Source organism: Panthera onca, chromosome A2 (genome assembly GCF_046562875.1).
Source record: "Panthera onca isolate mPanOnc1 chromosome A2, mPanOnc1 haplotype 2, whole genome shotgun sequence".
NCBI classification, from domain to species: Eukaryota; Metazoa; Chordata; class Mammalia; order Carnivora; family Felidae; genus Panthera; species Panthera onca.
The window spans coordinates 71,178,157-71,197,298 of record NC_138340.1 but is presented as its reverse complement, the minus strand read 5'-3'; the positions used below and the strand labels follow the sequence as shown (position 1 = coordinate 71,197,298).

Sequence of the window (19,142 nt, the reverse complement as noted above, 5' to 3'; positions counted from 1 at the left end):
CTGCTTCTCTATTCTTTTTCCATGAAACGCACCTTGAATTGCTGGGCCTAGTACAACACCTTTAGAGAAACATTTAGTGCGACAAGACTAATTTTCCAAATAAAGCAACCGATAAATTGGAAAAGTACATGTGCAAAGAATATCAATCATCATATGCAATATAATTACACACGCAATAAATACTACTTAAAGTATTTTAGATACAGACTTCTGACATGTAAAAATAATACAGGAAAAACATTGATAAATAATTCCACCGATTGTAAATTATAACAAATTAGAAGAAATAATAAGTCTTTTGTTACAATGGGTTGTATTCTAAGTTGGTTGTAAAACCAAATGAACTTTCTCATTTAAGAAAAAAAGACATGCAGGTGGGTTCTAGAAGCTCATTTGACCCATAGTTCACCGAACCTTGTCAGGGCATGAATGTGAAATTGGAAGAGGGATGTTTCTTCAGAAGAATGTGCTGGGAGCTCTACTCAGGAAGACTGGCCCACGTGTGTCCCACCTATGCCAGCTGAGGGAAAGGACATTCTGACTGCACCTCTCATGGGTGCCAGTGGGCAAGACCTGGGAAGGTGTGAGTGGTTTCTCAGGTGAGGCTGATTCTCTGACACATTCTTTATGCACCCAAAGTATTGGCTCTCTCCGATCGGCTTCTCCTTTGATCTTTATATTTTTAAAAGCAGCCTAGAAAGATTATTTTCTAAATATCTCTATGCATATAGTCACACATGTATAATTCAGAAGAGAAATATGCCAAATGGTGACATACCTTCAGATATATGAAGAACCCTTTTTCTTTTTAAGTTTATTTACTTTGAGAGAGAGAGAGAGAGAAGAGAGACAGAGTGCGAGCAGGGGAGGGGCAGAGAGAGGGAGAGAGAGAGAATCCCAAGCAGGCTCCATGTTGTCAGTGCAGAGCCCAACATGGGGCCTGAACTCATGAACCATGAGATCATGACCTGAGCCGAAAATCAAGAGTTGGATGCTTAACCGACTGAGGCACCCAGGTGCCCCTATGAGGAACATTTTTGAGAGTTCTTTCCACCTAGGCATGTGGAAAAGAGCCAAGATACCCGCTTATTTTCAGGAAGGTCCCAAGGAGCCCTGCATCATGAATTTGCCTGAATAAACAAGTCCTCACTTACTTAAAATGAAGCTTGAAATGAGACAAAGGGCTCAGTAACACACCTTCATGGAAACCTCGCCCCTCTCACAGGATGGAGCCATCCCCAACTGCTCTGTGCACCTGCTACAGCCCTTCACGTGGCAGGGCAAGGCCCCTTCCCAGGGTTGCAATGTCAGCCCAGGCCTGCTTCCCAAAGCTCTTAGGAGAGCACTTCCCATTCCACGCACACTGGTGCTCTAGAATGTTGGCCCTCTTCCCAACATTCAACCTACCACATCTGCTCCCTGGGGTGCCCTCCTTTTGTCATGGAACTTTGCCATTTCTGAAGAACCCCCATTGCATGCCCAGTCACCCTGTGTCTTTTCAAGGGACCACGTCAACAAATATTTTGTGTGAAGTCTTCCAGAGCCTTCTTCCCCACTGCATCCTCTCTTTCTGTGCTTTCAATTTTTAACTAGGCCACCCACCTCCCTCTTTCTCTTTCATCCCATCTGATGGAGTTAAATGCCTAAGGCCACAGTCCGCAGAGAGAGAAGAGGAGATGGAGGCAAAGGTCACGTACCCTGTACCTGGGGTCAGTTCAGGGTCCTGGCCCGGATGCAGGAGCTCACTGTGTGCCGGTTACGTACACCTCAGCGCCTCTTCTCCCATCCTCTGCCCACAGCTGCTCGGCAAGAGATATTGGTGATGGCAAAAGTCTGAGTCCAGCTGGAAGAGAGGAAGGGGGTCAGGAAGGGGACTGGGAATGAGGAGAATGTGGATAAGTGATAGAAGAGAGGGGAGGAGTTAGTGACAGTGGGAAAAAGAAACCAATGCCCTTTCCTCCTTACAAACTGGAGAGTCAAGAAGAGCAGACAAGAGAGCTGGTTGCTGGGGCAGCCACATGTAGCAAAGCTTGGCAACTTGTGGTGGGAGGGGTAAAAATTGAGATGGGAGGGCGACTGCCAAGGCAAGATGTCAAGATGGAAGGACCTTCATGTTCAGCTGCTCTTCATGAGGGCAGCTGCCACACTGGGAAGGGGCGATGCAAAGCCGCTGAGCTAAGGGGACCTTTAACAGCTCCTTGATATTATACTTGCATAGCCCTCTGCTCTCAGTGAGACATGTGTGGGACAGATCATCCGGAGGGGGATTAATGCTTAAGTGTGGTCGATACTCCCTGGTGTGACCCACAGGCAAGGACTAAGGTTTGTTATCAATTCTTAACAAGGTTTTCAGGTCAGCAACATTAGGAATGGATGTTACAAAAGAAAGAAATAACCGACTGAAGATTGCTTGTTCTGCTTCTGAGGACGAAGTTTTCCATCGTTGATGAGATCTCTTGATGCAGGTCTCACTGACGTTGTTTAAATCACTGTGACATTTGAAACTTATGTTGATCCCTGAATGGAGTTTGACAACTGATGTATTTCCTTTTATATTTTTTAAATAGTTTCTAAAACTTTTCCGACTTAGTTTCAAAGGATGTGATTTTGATATATTTGTATATTAACATTTTAAAATAAAATGGTTACATTGCTTTGATAAATATGAAATGCATTCTGAAAATTGGAACATAAACACTGTCGCCATTTGATACCCAACATCATCCATTTTTAAAATATGTGAACATTTCTTCCTTCACAGTCAGAAAGTTTACATCAATCATTTTCCTCTTACCACCATATTTCTATCACAATTCCCCCGTAGACTTATATCCCAATACGACTTTTATGTACAAAGTATTTAATTTTTTAACACTATCAAATTTCTTTTAAGCAGAACTATGTCCATAAATTAAAATTATTTTTCATTTCCCCTGGTTAAAAATCTCTAAATGTAGGGATGCCTGGGTGGCTCAGTGGGGTTGGGTATCCAACTTCGGCTCAGGTCATGATCTCGTGGTTCATGAGTTCAAGCTCCATGTCTGGTTCTGTGCTGACAGCTCAGAACCTGGAGCCTGCTTCAGATTCTGTCTTCCTCTCTCTCTGCCCCTCCCCTGCTCTCTCTCTGTCTCTCTCTGTCTCTCTCTCTCAAAAACAAATAAACATTAAAAAAAAAAACTCTAGAGTTAAAACTTCTATTTTAAGTAGAGTAATTATTATAAATCAAAATACCTTAAAGATATAATGAATTATGATAAATAATTTTTAAATGTTTGTTTTTGAGAGTGAGAGAGATAGAACGTGAACGGGGGAGGGGCGCAGAGCAAGGAAGACACAGAATCCAAAGCAGGCTCCAGCTCTGAGCTGTCAGCACACAGCCCAACACGGGGCTCGAACTCATGAACCACAAGATCATGACCTGAGCCAGAGTCAGGCACTTAACCGACTGACCCATCCAGACTCCCCACTGCTCTTTATTTTTTAAACTCCCATTTTTAGGTTTTCTACATTTTCTATGGCATAGAACATTTTCAATATAATTTTTGATATGTTGATAAAGTAGAACAAAGGCATAAATGTGAAAATCACTTGTCTGGAGCAAGTCAGCCATGAGCATGATTGTAGAATCACATTATTCCATCCGTTTGAAGAAACACCTTGCTTATGATTGAGTTCTGAGGGGCAGGATTCCTCAAATGAGGACCACAGATGATGCGTCATAGGACTGTGAGTTCTCTGGCATAACATGTAAGTAATGAATGGTAACTTGTAACTATAGTGTAGTGTGGACCATCTGAATGACTCTATCCTGAGGCCTCCTGTAGGATTTCAGGGAACATGTCTTCCATGACTTGAAGGCCCCCAGTTGTGATCTTTGGTCCCCCATTTTTTTCTAGCTTCATCCACTCTCTGTCTTAGCTTCATCCACTCTCTGTCTTATTCATTCAGTCCCTTGGCTTTAATGCCATCTCTGTATTCACTGGCTCCTAAATTTTTATCTCCAGTGCAGACCTCTCCCCCAAACTCCAGACTCTTGTACCCAGCTTTTCCTCCACTTGGATGCCTGCCAGATGTCCCCAAATTAATCGGGTCAGGATTGAACTCCTGTCTCTCCTCAACCCCACACCTGCTCTTCTGGCAACTTCCCCAGCTTGGTTGGAGGCACCTCCATCCTTCCGGGGTGACCCTTCTAAACTGTAAGACAGATCATGTGATGCCCCGGCTCAACAAGCCTTGGGTTCTCATTCCAGGCAGGTACACGGCATAGAGTCTAGCCCATCTTGCTCTGTGCTAATGAACAATTCATTAGCAGCAACTACTAGAATTGCAATGAAGATTTTTTTCCTTTTACAATGCCAGAAATAAATGGATTAAACACCCATTTATTATAGATTCAATACCATCACAATGCTGACTTTATTTTAAGGTGAACTAGTCAGCTTTACGAATTACCATGTGACATTTCTTCACTCAACAATTGCTTGCTGGCAGAATTTTGGCTAAATTGGAGACCTATTTACTGAAAAAGCCTTGAAGTTATGAAATCACTTTAGCCATTGAACTTATCCAGACAGGCCTTCTCTAAAATTAGTATCTTTCAAGTTAAAATACAGAAATAGAACATCCAACTGAAACTAAGGCTACTCTTTTATTAAACTCAATTTGGATGATTTCATTTCACCCAAACAACAATCCGTTAGTATGTTACATTAATGTTGTTAGTATGATTTTTTATACTTGTACTTAAGTTTTAAGTTTTAGTTTCCTGGTTGTAGAAACTCATAAGGCATTTTCACCTAGTTTCACGTTTGTCATAAGAACTAGGTCCCAACAGTTTCCATCTGTCATCCATTAGAATTTAGGACAAATTCCATAAGGAAAGAGATGAGGGATAGGGTTTATTGAGGAAAGAAAAAACTGACGAGGCCAGATGAATATAAGAGAAGGCACAGGGTTGCCCTTTTCCCATCACCCCAGGGAGAGGAAAGCCAAAGCCAGTGTACTTTGATGGACACACGGTGGAGCTTGTGTCCCAACGGAGGGACCCTTCCCCATGTGGGTGTTACTCTTTACAAGGCTGGTATACGAATCATCATCAATGGGGGTATTCAGAGCACCAGCTGGGAAGTGGGTACCAGCTGTCTCCAGAGTAGTCTGCAAAGGGGAACCCAGGCTCTGCTCTCAGAGGAAGACAGCTGCCGACAGAGGGGGAGGAGATGAATCCCCTGGTCCCTTCTTGTTCATTGCCCAGGCAACCCAGTGTGAGCACACGATGATTCTGCTCAGTGTGTCACAATGTTTGCTGTATTTTAAGTAACAGTATAATAAAAATAATTTAAATCAATAGCTGGTGTCTGTTACTTTCCCATAATGGGTTCTACATAATACTCGGGTTTCTAAAATGCTGCCTGATAAGCACTGACATTTAAAAATAGGCTCACTCACTAAGATATTTTAGTTTACAATTGGCAAACAGTTTGGGAGACACCACTATGCAAGACCAAATAAACCCTTCACTTCAGGGAATTATGTTCTTGGGATCTGGGATGAATACATAGTAGAAGTAAGCACCTGTCTGCTTTTCTGCTTTTTCCTTTACAGCAGTGACATTTTCCTTGGAGGGTTCTTCTGGAGCGTTATGGTTTTCCAGAGATGAACCTAATGCCAACCAAGAACCTTGTCAGATAGGAGCTGATCCATCTCTAACTTCATGTTCAAACATGGCACATCCTATGATGCAGTCAGTAAACAATAAATATTTTTCTCTTGACACAAGCTATTGTCATCAGTTTAACTAAAGACAAGACTTTTGTCATCACCTGGTCGCTGACCACACAAGGACAGAGAAATCAACAAAACTGGCATTCTTTCAATTGAGGGCTTTTTAATTAATTACTCTTCAAAAATGGCATCTGTTTATCTGACAGATGAAAACCCTACAGGTTACTTTTATCTCTTTGGTTTTCCAGTTAGATCTATTAAGGGACTATTCCGGCTTCCAATAGCTAGGACACTTTTAAAGCAGAGATGACCAATTTCTAGTCCAATTAGTTAAGATACATTGGCCCTTTGGTTCTAGGAATTTGTGCAACTATTTCATCCCTTAAAGAAACAATTACCTTCTCTATGGAGCATTTGCCATTTCTTCTTCATTATTTCCACACTGCTACGTCAATGAAAATATTGTGCAATTAGCTAGATGCGTTTGAGGTCCACCTATCTTTCCCAGGAAGCTTTGCTATGAGTCTTTATGATTACTTTGCATTTTATAAGCAAGAACTTTTCAGTGAAGACCTCTAAGGATTTCCTTTCACCACCTCTTTATATAGTTAGTGTATTTTAGAATAACATACTACCACTAAAAATGCAACCTAGATATTCTCTGGGCTTCTAACGGAGAAGTCAGCCTCAGCTCCCTGCAGGGCCTCATCAGCCCCACAGTTGCACACACACAGGATCAAGGAAAGAACTTGTTAAGTAGAAGACCAGGGGGGAGGGGGAGGGGGGGAGTTACAGAGAGGGAAGGAGACAAACCATAAGAGACTCTTAAATACTGAGAACAAACTGAGGGTTGATGGGGGGCTGGGGGAGAGGGGAAAGTGGGTGATGGGCACTGAGGAGGGTACCTGTTGGGATGAGCACTGGGTGTTGAATGGAAACCAATTTGACGATAAATTATATAAATACATACATACATACATACATAGGGAAAGAACTTGTTTTATTTGTAGAGCCCTTTGGCAGTTTTCAAAGCATTTCCCCCTGTGATTCAATTTGTTCTTTCCAACAACCCTGGGAAGAATCTGTTGTGATTTCTATTGAAAGAATGTAATTAATCAAGACTTAGGGAGGTTGAAGTGTACCTGGTAATAAGCGACAAATGAGGAATCAATGTCTTTTGATCCTGAAGCCTGGGCACTTCCCTGCATCTCACACTACCTTTGATAGGAGCATCAGGCCCAGTGTTAAGCACAAGCACCCTCCCAGCAGCTTTACACACGCAGACTGCCTACTGATCACGACTCCCAATTGGTGAAAGGTTGAAATATGCCTCAGCCACACCACCATGCGATCATCTCGTACACAAGAGGAGTGTGACTCCACTTCGAAGACGTGTTGGAGTGAGAAAGGAAGCCGTTATTTTTCAAAACACCCTGAAGGTTTCTAGTGTTTGGAAATCTATTTTTAAAAATCATGTGTTTTTTTCATTACTAATTTACTCTAGTACTGTTCGATTTTCCCCTGAGGGATTTCTGGTAGAGAAGAAGATTGAGTTGCAAAGCCAAAAATAAATCACATGCAGATTAATATTAAATACTATCAATACAGCTTCTGATATATGGTAGTTTTGTGGCCCTTGGGCTATAACGACCTTCTGTGAGTGGGCAGAAGATGAAAGGAAGCAAAACGGAAGGTGTCATTAGATTCAGATTAGCCAAAGGAATGCTCTTCGAATCCAGTGGCTGTTGGCAAGGTTGGAACGAGGGTGCGGTAGCTGAGGACTCGCCGTGGGCTCACAATTTAAGGGTGCTAAAAGACTCAATAGTTGAAGAAAAGTAATATTTTAATACAGCCTTCTGAAACATCAAAGGAATGCCAAAATAAAATCCATGATGAATAAAATATTAAAAATTTTAATAAAGACAGAATTGGCATTATTGGCTTTTTCTTTTGTTGCCAGCCCCAGTTTGGCTGGGCACAACATTGCCCCTGACACTGCATGGTTACTTCATTTAACATTTTGACATTCGTTCACGGTGGATTTTTCTCCATACATTGTGAGTTTTCAGAAATAGTGCATTAGAATATTATTTACAAATTTCACACCCAAGATGAACGCCTACCTATCTCACCCTAGTCCTGGCTTCCAACATCCAACAGTGTCTATCCCTGGATCCCTACTTCAGTGATAACCCTTGGGCTGCTCGGTTCATCCCGAGCATGGAGATTTTCCACATCCCCCAGCCCTTTCAGAGTCTCTCAACTCCCCAGACTCCTCATTGCAACTGAGACTACGTTGTGTTAGATACAAGAAACTGAGGGGACCAAATGACCAGCGTTGTAACAAATGCCCTACCCTACAAGCTCCCTTCCCCCACAGATCAAGAAATCTGCATAATGGGAGGCATCTCCTTGTTCAATATGTATTTCCTTCTATGACTTCATGAACAAAAATGCAAACATACTCTGCCCCTCTGCATGTGCCACAAAAAAAGCCTTTTAAAAAACTTCGGCAGAAGCTCTGTCTGTCAGTGTCTGTCAGGAGTGTCCAACACAACCATCTCTCAGAAACCCAACAGCTCGTTAGAAGATCTCCCAGGATGTGTGATGAGCAGAGGCTCCAAGCTTAGGCCACCTAGATTGTATGGCTGCTTCTAAGAGGCAGGAAACTATATACTCTGGCTTTTCTTCAGATCGAATAAATTTTTCGCCTTTTACTAAGAGGCAGGAAACTAGGTGAAGGACATTCAGGAGGCCCACCATGCACGTACCTAGGATTGTTAGGACCCTCTGCCTGGGAGGGTGTGTAATCCAGGTGTGGCAAAGCAGGAGATTAACAAATGCAGCGGAGAGAATGAGGTGAACGGGATTTGAAGAGCAGGAGATATATTCAGACATAAAAAGGAATGAAACCTTGTCATTTGCAATGACATGGATGGAACTAGTGAGTATTAGGCCTAGTGAAATCAGTCCGGGAGAGACAAACACCATACGATCTCGCTCATAGGTGGAATTTAAGAAACAAAACAAAAGAGGAAAGGGGAAAAAGAGAAGGAGAGAGACAATGAAGAAACGGACTCTTAACTACGGAGAACAAAGTGATGGTTACCAGAGGGGGAAAGGGTGGGGGTAGGAGAAACAGGGGACAGGGATACACAGTAGACTTATTGTGATAAGCGCTGAGTAATGTATAGAATTGTTGAATCACTACATTGTATACCTAAACTAATATAACACTGTATGTTAACTACATTGGAATTATAATGAAAAAATTAATAAAGAAAAAGAGCCAGAGAAGATGGAAACGAGAGCCGTGCCAGAGGAAGCACTTAGAGGAGATGAGTGAGAAACCAGGCAAGAATTGGTGCCGCCATATGCACACACCTGATTGCTAGCTTCCACCACTGCAGACCACTGACTGGTTCAGATCCAGGTGAATCAGACCTAGAGGGCGTTGCTTCCTGCACTCCTGGACCTTTTCAGAAAACACTCCCTCACTGTTACAATCATGGGACAGTCTTGGGCATGAGGGGACAGAACAGCATTCAAACACGTGAGCTGAAGGAGGGATTGCGGGAGCATAGATCGTGGGAGACCACAGGTTGTCAGGGCAGACATTGTGCAACCAGCTGCTGCGGGTCTGTACTTGGCACCTGGGCCACTGGGCTGGCCAAACACAGGACCTGTGCATCTCCAGTGACCCTAAGTGAGGAGGCAAAATGCCAGGTAGCACAAGAGTGCAGGTGGAGATCCTCAGCGTCAGCTGGTGTTGTTGCCTCAGTTCCTTTCCACAGCAACCTACAAGGTGGGAGCTGTGATCCCTAAGTGACAGAGAAGGAGGCCAGTTCAGAAAGGCTCATCAGCTTGTCTAAAGTTGTGCAATGAGGGAGTGGCAGAGGTGAGACCCAAATACAGTCTATTTTACCTCAAAGATCATGGTCCTTCCATCCTATGACACAACCTTTAAAACTTCTTTTGCAAAAGTGCTAAAAATATAAACAAATACTTAACCCAGTAAGGTCATTTGAAAATAGAGAACTATTGCAAAGAACAACAACAAAAAAATCAAGTTCCAAATTTGCTAAAGGTCATTAAGACTCAATGGCCTCAAATTAAACGGATATATCCTAAAGTAAAAGATATCAATGAACCTTGACAATGCTTTGAATTCACAATGACCTTGATTTCAACAATAGAATGACACCAACTCTGATATCAATTCAAAGATACCATTTCAAGATGCTCAGAAGAAATAAAAGTCACATTAGGATATCACTGAAGCTATCCTCTAGAGTCCATATTTTGCATGCTATTTTGTTATGAAAGATTTTAAAGCTTTGCTTTTTTTTTTTTTTGCAAATGCATTTCATTGCCTTCAGGTTGGAATCAAGTGCTGAATACATAAACCACAAATATGTTTAGATTTGGGACTAAAGAATTAGATATTTTAGGGATGTCACAGTAAAGTTTCCAAAATCTAATTCTAGAAAAAAAAAATCAAAATTTTGTGATTTGGGCATAAATAAGATTCCAATGTTTACTCTCGGTAAAAAATGTCAGGAAAATGAATTAAAATAGGTGAGATTTCAATAAAGATGTGAAGAGAGGCTGGTTCGGCTATGAGATTACACCTCACAGCCTTTAAGTACAAGAAGCATAATTGACCAAGAGCTCAGATACTTGTTCTGAAATTCATTACCATATCTGAGCCAAAGTGATGCTTCCTATGGACTGTTCCCAGCCAGCAACTGAGCACAGCAGGGATACTAAAGCAGGCCTGTTTAGGGAGACTTGGGCCTCCTCTGACAGGGAACTGTTTTTCATGAACCAACCCCCTGACAGTCGCTGCCTCTTCCTTATGGGCTGCCTGGGGATCTGCAATGTTTCCCACCCAGCCTTCCATTCCCTCTCCCCTTCATTCAGGGGAAGGCTTGGAGTCCAGTCTGATAGCTTCCTGGGCTCTTCCCAGCTCCATCTTCTATTTTATTACCCAGTAATGTCCTCACATTGAGTCTTGTCTCTGTGTCCACTTCTCAAAGGCCTCGGACAAAGTATAAACACGAGGAAAAACTAGGATAGCTAATTTTTTAAGATTTTGTCTTTATTTCTAAAGTTTTAGCGCTCAACATAGTTTCTTCAATCAAATTTGCCAAAAGAACAAAGTAATCAATGAATATTATAGTAAAAATGTGTGGAATGCATAACTTCTAATGCTACTAACCTTACATATTTCTTTCAGTGTTTTATTCATAGAGGATAGGAAATATGTCCACTGAAATCTTTGGTTTAAAAAATGTTCCTAATCCTGGGGCACCTGGGTGGCTCAGTCGGTTAAGCGGCTCAGGTCATGATCTCACGGTTCATGAGTTCAAGCCCCTCGTTGGGCTCTGTGCTCACGGCACAGAGCCTGGAGCCTGCTTCAGATTTGTCTCCCTCTCTCTCTGCCCCTCCCCCACCTGTACTATGTCTCTCTGTCTGTCTCTCTTAAAAATAAATAAAACATTAAATTTTTTTTGTGTGTGTGTGTGATGCTCCTAATCCTAACTAGAAACCAAATACATTTTAGGCATTAGATTAAAAAGGACCTTCAACTCATTGTGTCAGTATAGATTAGATAATATATAAATCTATAATACCGAAAAAGAAGTAACAAGTATTTCTGTTACCTTACTTTTCCTTGTCATTTTAATGTTATCATGTCCTAAATATGAGGCTTGGAAACCACCCTTCGTTTTCCAAAATAGCATGAAAACCGTCAAATGTACGTTACCACCAGCTGAGTGGGTGCCTTGGAAACCATGCTGGAGCCTTTACTTTCCAGTAACAATCCTTTTATTCTTGCTGGCAATTCTAGGATGCTCACGAAGAGCCAAATGTTATCACAGTTTAGCCTAAGCAGAAAATAAAAGTCCCTTGTGTGCTTATCTTATCGTTTTTTAATAAAGTACTTTCTCTCTTTCATACAAGCTAGACAAAGTTAATTAGCTTGGATATGAGAAGCTGTTCCTTGTCCTCTTTCCCCTCCAAGCACTAATTAATATTAATGAGTAAAAGGATAAAAATTACTAAGTACTCCTATAATTGTACTCGTGGATCATTTCCGTAGGATGATCCCGAAATCCAGATAAATAGGACTAAATGTGGACTGTCAACCATGAGAGAGTTGACAGACCTTGGTATAAATTTCACCAAAGACCCTGATAAGAGGGCTCTCCCCACCTTGAGGGAGGATTTAAGAGGATTATTGTACAGAAACTGATTGATTTACTAACACCAATGTTCCCCTTTTCTCTTCCTTCTTATTGCTTTGGGGTTTTTTTGTTTTTTTGGTTTTTTTTTTTTTTTTTTTTTTTTTTTTTTTTCCTGTTTGGCAGGGAGAAGCGGTGGGATTTGATATTCTGCCATGCAGCCTGCTTTAACTCTTTCAGATGCAGAGCCTTGAGGTTTTTATCCCAACACTTCATGAGGCTAAGAAGACAAAAAACCAAAAAACCAAAACCAAAAACACCACATTTTTTCCCACCTCTTCAAAGGAGGGTGTCAAAGAACGTAATAAAACAGAAAGCTTTTTTGGAAACTTAGCAATCATGTCAAGAATTTTTAAAAACAAGGCCTAAGATCCTTTGGCTTTCTTGTGGGCAGCTGAAAGTCATCTTCTGCAAATGTCTCAAGTGCAATTTGAGTCGAGAAGGTATTTTCAGCATGTTAATTAGGCTGCCGTGCCTTGCGACAGAGGAAACCCACGGTCTCTAGGGAATGACACCAAGCAATGCCTAATCAACTTGGCTCGCTACTTCCAGAACTGCAGGTACTGAAATCTGACACAGAGATGTTTCATAAGGGTTAAACATTGCTACTTTCCCACTGAATATATAAACCAGGCATTTTGTGGAAGTTCTAGGTCTGAAAAAACGAGAAAAGTTTATAAGAAAACAAAGAGGCATCTTCTAAAAGGAAAGCTGTTGTGTTCGAATAAACAGACTACTAATTTATAGTGAAGTGTATAAGTACTCATAAAAGCTATAATTGTATTTAGTAAGAAGCTTTATGAGGGAGAGAAGGTCCTCTGTAGATATACCTACTTGGAGTATATTAAGTATCTTTCTTGGTCCGCATGATAAATAGAAAGACTATGGTTGAGAGAAAGAAAAAACACCCTCAATTATACTTATAACCAATTAAATATGTGGCCAGGATTCATACAAATGGTGGAAAGTTCTTTGCAAATATTTAAGCTCTAGGGGCACCTGGGTGGCTCAGTCGGTTAAGCATCTGACTTTGGCTCAGGTCATGATCTCACAGTTCATGGGTTTGATCCCTGTGTTGGGCTCTGTGCTGACAGCTCAGAGCCTGGAGCCTGCTTCAGATTCTGTGTCTTCCTCTCTCTGCCCCTCGCCTGCTCACACTCTGTCTGTCTCTCAAAAATAAATGTCAAAAAAAACCAAAAAAAACCAAAAAAAAACAAATAGTTAGGCTCCACAAGTCTCCCTGGCTGTTGTCTGTGTTACTGATTCTGGCCTTGTCAGGGAAGCCATTCATCAACAAAGATCTTGAATTGGGTGGAAACCAAACTTGGAAAGAGTTTGAGCGATAATGTCAGGGTTATAATTAAAAACAATGGAATGAGGCTTGAGTATGCAGGTCTGCTGTGTATCCCGCTGACCTAGACAATCAGGGCAAACAACCACATCATGTTTCTTCTGGTGGCTGTGGCTGCAGAGGAGGAGACCCACAGGAAGACCATGGCACTCTTCTGGTGAGCTGGCACTTGTCAACTGTCATTGCTAGCAATTTAGGAAGACTGCTACTTTGACAGTTCTTCCTGTCCTTCCTCTTTCCAAAAAGAGTTTAAAATTAGAACAGGTGGCCAAGGGAGTTAGCAATTCATCCCATTTTTCTTTTCTACCCTCTGAATTGCTATTTGGACAAAGCTGGACTATAGATCGTAAGTGAAGTCTAACTCCAAATACTCCAGAAAGAAAAAGAGAACAAAATAAACATTTCCTTACCTTAAATGCTAATGATACAAGCATTCCTTTACTGAGGAATATTTTTTTCTATATGCCATGCTATAATAGTTCATAATCCAGGCATACCTCATTTTATCACACTTTGCTTTATTGGGCTTTGTGGACACTACATTTTTTTTTTTTTTTTTAAATTGAAGGTTTGCAGCCACCCTGCACTGAGCAAGGCTTATTTGTGCCATTGTTTCCAATGACATTTGTTCACTTCTTGTCTCTGGGTCACATTTTGGCAATTCTCACAATATTCAAACTTTTTCATTATTATGTATGTATTACGGTGATTCATAAGCAGCAATATTTGATCTGTTGTAATTGCCAGGAACCACACCCATATAAGATAGCAAAATTCATTGATAGATGTGTGTGTGCTGACTGTTGCACCAACTGGCCGTTCCCCCAGCTCTCTCTCTGTCCTCAGGCCTTCCTGTTTGCAGACACACAACAATACTCAATTAGGCCAATTGATAACCCTACAATGGTCTCTACATGTTCAAAAGAAGGGAAGAATTGCACATCTCTTACTTTAAATCAAAAGTTAGAAATGATTAAGCCTAGTGAGGAAGGCATGTCGAAAGCTGAGACAGGCCAAAAGCTAGGCCTCTTAAGTTGTGTGCGTAGAGGAAAAGTTCTGGAAGGAAATTAAAAGTGCTACTCCTGTGAACACATGAATGACAAGAAAGCAAAACAGCCTTATTGCTGATATGGAGAAAGTTTAGGAGTCTGGAGAGATGATCAAACCAGACTCAACATTCTCTTAAATCAAGGCCTAATCCATGGCAAGGCCCTGACTCTCTTCAATTCTATGAGGGCTGAGAGAGATGAGGAGGCTGCAGAAGAAAACTTTGAAGCCAGCAGAGTTCATTTGGTTTAAGGAAAGAAGCCATCTCTATCACATAAGAGTACAAGGTGAAGCAGAAGGTGAAACCTATACTCAGTACACCCATTGGTTTCTCTCTCCAATCCAAGGCCATCTGGCTTTGCCCGTGGTACTCCACTCAAGTGACTCTGTGAGAAGTCACCATGTTCTCACTGCCAAATCCAGGACCCTGTAATCACGACACGTTAGGCAGAAATTTGGCTACCTTGGACTTTTGGACCCTCTTATAAATTATAAAATTCTGTCTTTTCGTGGCTTCTGCAACCCCACCTGCTCCTGTTTTCCATCCTCCCTTCGTGACAATATTTTTATATAAGAATCCCAACCCCAAGACAGTTTTGTTTAAATTTTTAAAAATTTTTTATGAATGTAATTTATTGTCAAATTGGCTTCCATAGAACACCCAGTGCTCATCCCAACAACGGCTCTCCTCAATGCCCATCACCCATTTTCCCTCCCCCTCACCACCCATCCACCCTTAGTTTGTTCTCTGTATTTAAGAGTCTCTTAGGTTCACCTCCCTTTCTGCTTGAAACTATTTTTTCCCTTCCCTTCCCCCATGGTCATCTGTTGAGTTTCTCAAATTCCACATATGAGTGAAAACATATGAAATCTGTCCTTCTCTGACTGACTGACTTCACTTCGCATAATACCCTCCAGTTCCATCCATGTTGCTACAAACGGCATGATTTCATTCTTTCTCATTGCCAAGTAGTATTCTATTATATATATAAACCACGTCTTCTTTATCCATTCATCAGTTGCTGGACATTTAGGCTGTTTCCATAATTTGGCTATAGTTGAAAGTGCTCCTATAAACATTGGTTTTAATAGAAGGGAGGAAATCCATGGTTGATAGTAAGGAAAGCAGGTGTGTGTGTGTGTGTGTGTGTGTGTGTGTGTGTGTGTGTGTGAGAGAGAGAGAGAGAGAGAGAGAGAGCACGTGCATAGAGAGAGCACGTGCATGCATCTACATGTATGTACATGTACATAGGCATCAGTAAAGAACAACTTTCCTATTCCAGCTATTTCTTCCCATTTCCAAAGTGATTGGACCTGTGAGACTGGAAAAGAGCTCTTCTTTTTCAAGAAGGTCTGTAAACTGATGGATCCATAATTCCTAGATGACTAGAACTTTAAAGACTGGGTGTTACGGTTCTACTTTCCCAAAAGTCTTCATCTTCTCCACACTCTGCCCCTCCCAAAATATTTTCCATAAGAATTCCAAAACATCCAGTCCCACCAGAACAGTGGATTTCTAGCACCTCATTGAGTCATTGACTTTGTCTCCTACTTAGTCTGCTCATCTTATAAGTTGTGGTGAGAAAGAAAGGGGCTACACACACATGTTAGGCTCCCCTGCAAACAGAAGCCTGGAAGATTATTATTGACTCCCTTGGAGTACCCAGCATTTCAGCAATACATGGGTTCCTCTTGGGACTCAGTGTGTAGCATTTCTTACCACTACTCACTCTATTTATTCTACAGGGAGATTTTGTAAAAGTGTGAGCCCTAAGTAGAGTTTCATTTCTGTCCTACATTCTTTGATGGAATTGGTCATCTGAAACCCCCATTCACCTTGAGGTCATCTGCAGAATGGCATTTATAGACATGTTAAACATGCATCAGGGTACTCTCGACCACTTTCCCTTTTTCCAAGACAGCCTCTTGGAAAGAAGAGTTTTTGACATTTCTGACCGCAAGTACTTAGTTTATGAACATATAATCACTGTAGGAAATTCCTGGCCCTTCTTAGACATATGGGCACCAAGTAGCAGAGGTACCTGGGTCTCCAGTACCAGATGGTGATCAATCCAGCACACCTTCAACAGCAAGAACTCCAGATGAAGACTGTCTGGGTTCAAGTCCTGGATCCATTACTTATTCACTAGGTGACCCTTAGGTAGCTTATTTTACCTTTCTATGCCTCCATTTATTCATCTGGAAATCGGGAATAATAATAATAATAATAATAATAATAATAACAATAATAATATCTACCTTATAGGTTTCTTGTAAGAATTAAATGATTTAATGAATTCAAAGTGCTTATAACATAGAAAGTGCCATATGAGAGTTAACCATTTATTATTACTATTGCTATTATCATTATAGTGATATAAAGACTTCTGAAAATAAACATCAGTATGGTGGTTAGGGCAAGGAGAAAATCTGGCTGATATGTCTGAAATAATACTACCTATGAGGGAAGTAGAAGTAAAGAGTTTTAAAAACTCAAATTTGCTAAACAATCTGAGATCTGGGGAGTTCTCTAAAATTTCTATCCTTTGTAAACCCCCAAGTTTCAATAGATAGATAGATAGATAGATAGATAGATAGATAGATAGAAAAATTCGGGACATTTGAGGCTTCTACTCATCCAAGATGACCTAGGCTCATTATATCCATCTTTTAAAAAGTGAAAAAATAATGATTTAATATATTTTTGTTATATTATTATTACCATTACTCTTATTGTAATTAACCCCGCGAATTAAATAATCACTGATCATGTACAAATTCAGGGATTTGCAAATGATAATGATTTGCTATTTAGGTTTCTAGAGACCTAATAACCCTACTACTATGACCGCTTTTATCCCGCATTATACTGCAGACCTTATCAAGCAAAGTGAGGGTGGGGGGAAGAGAAAGCTCATAAAAACTAGAAAAGAAGAACACTGTCATTATTTATATATGATATGGCTGATACACAGAAAATTCTAAAGAATATACATACAAATTATAAGAAATAAGAAAGTATAGCAAGATTTCTGCATATAAGATCAATAGACCTAAGTCGATTAATTTCTGTACAGCAATTAAGGGGAGCTGCTTGGCTGGTGTTAGTCCCTCAAAATCTTTGAATAAAGGACCCACCGAATAGGGCTCAAGCCTCTAAGAAGGGCCTTTACCCAGGTGGTAATTATACCTCTAAGGGGAGACAATTAAGTAGGGTGTGAGAGAATAGAAGAAAGCTGGAAATAGAACCCACCTGCCATGATAAAGACCCATTGCTAGAGTGATTTTGGCAAGGACAGCAGAGCAGAGATGAAGATTCTTCTTCCCTTATCTTTCGCCTTTCCTCCAATATCCCTTATTGCAGAATTTATTTTTTTTCTTCTTCCCTTATCTTTCGCCTTTCCTCCAATATCCCTTATTGCAGAATTTTTTTTTTTTTATTTTTTTTCAACGTTTTTTATTTATTTTTGGGACAGAGAGAGACAGAGCATGAACGGGGGAGGGGCAGAGAGAGAGGGAGACACAGAATCGGAAACAGGCTCCAGGCTCCGAGCCATCAGCCCAGAGCCTGACGCGGGGCTCGAACTCACGGACCTCGAGATCGTGACCTGGCTGAAGTCGGACGCTTAACCGACTGCGCCACCCAGGCGCCCCCCCTTACTGCAGAATTTAAAAAGAAGTCATTTGGCAAAGGAGACCTACAGTTTGCAAAGACCTAGCCCAGCATCATATGGCAGAGTATGGAAGGATTGGCTTGGAATAAGAGTGGCTTAATAGTCTAGCCCACTCTTGTATAGATATCTCAATATTTTATATTTAGGTATTCAGAATATTAGAATATTTAGAATATTTAAATATGAAATGGCATTAAAGTAGGCTTAACTAAATGGACAAAAATATTGTTTTCATGGGTAATATATCATATCCCAAAATTTATCTATAGGCTCAATTTAATTCCACTGAAAATTCCAACAGGTTTGTTTCTGGTGAAACTTTTCAAAGTAGGATTCTAAAATTTATCATAAAAGCAAAAGCCTAAGGAATGGGAAAACCATTCTTTTTTTTAATTTAATTTTTTATTTTTTTAAATTTACATCCAAATTAGTTAGCATATAGTGCAACAATGATTTCAGGAGTAGATTCCTTAGTGCCCCTTACCCATTTAGCCCATCCCCCCTCCCAAAACCCCTCCTGTAACCTTCAGTTTGTTCTCCATATTTATGAGTCTCTTCTCTTTTGTCATCCTCCCTGTTTTTATATTCTTTTTGCTTCCCTTCCCTTATGTTCATCTGTTTTGTCTCTTAAAGCCCTCATATGAGTGAAGTCATATGGTATTTGTCTTTCTCTGACTGACTAATTTCACTTAGCATTAATACCCTCCAGTTCCATCCACGTAGTTGTAAATGGCAAGATTTCATTCTTTTTGATTGCCAAGTAATACTCCATTGCATATATATACCACATCTTCTTTATCCATTCATCCATTGATGGACATTTGGGCTCTTTCTATACTTTGGCTATTGTTGATAGTGCTGCTATAAACATAAGGGTGCATGTGTCCCTTCAAAATAGCACACCTTTATTCTTTGGATTAATACCTAGTAGGGCAATTGCTGGGTTGTAGGGTAGTTCTATTTTTAGTTTTTTGAGGAAACTCCATACTGTTTTCCAGAGAGGCTGCACCAGTTTGAATTCCCACCCGAAGCGCAAAAGAGATCCTCTTTCTCCACATCCTCGCCAACATCTGTTGTTGCCTGAGTTGTTAATGTTAGCCA

At 40.8% G+C, this 19,142-nt stretch overlaps 1 long non-coding RNA gene across 2 annotated transcripts in view; it reads right to left on the bottom strand.

Annotated features, from left to right (window-relative positions):
- LOC144615656 (uncharacterized) overlaps positions 1–19,142 on the bottom strand; it is a 116,667-nt gene that overhangs the window by 56,959 nt on the left and 40,566 nt on the right. Inside the window, exon 3 of one of the 2 annotated variants that reach the window (XR_013554045.1) lies at positions 1,704–1,843. The exons of the other annotated variant lie outside the window; for it this stretch is intronic. This is a non-coding gene — a long non-coding RNA (uncharacterized LOC144615656). Of the gene's footprint in view, positions 1–1,703; positions 1,844–19,142 lie in introns of those variants that run through there. 2 annotated transcript variants of the gene reach the window in all.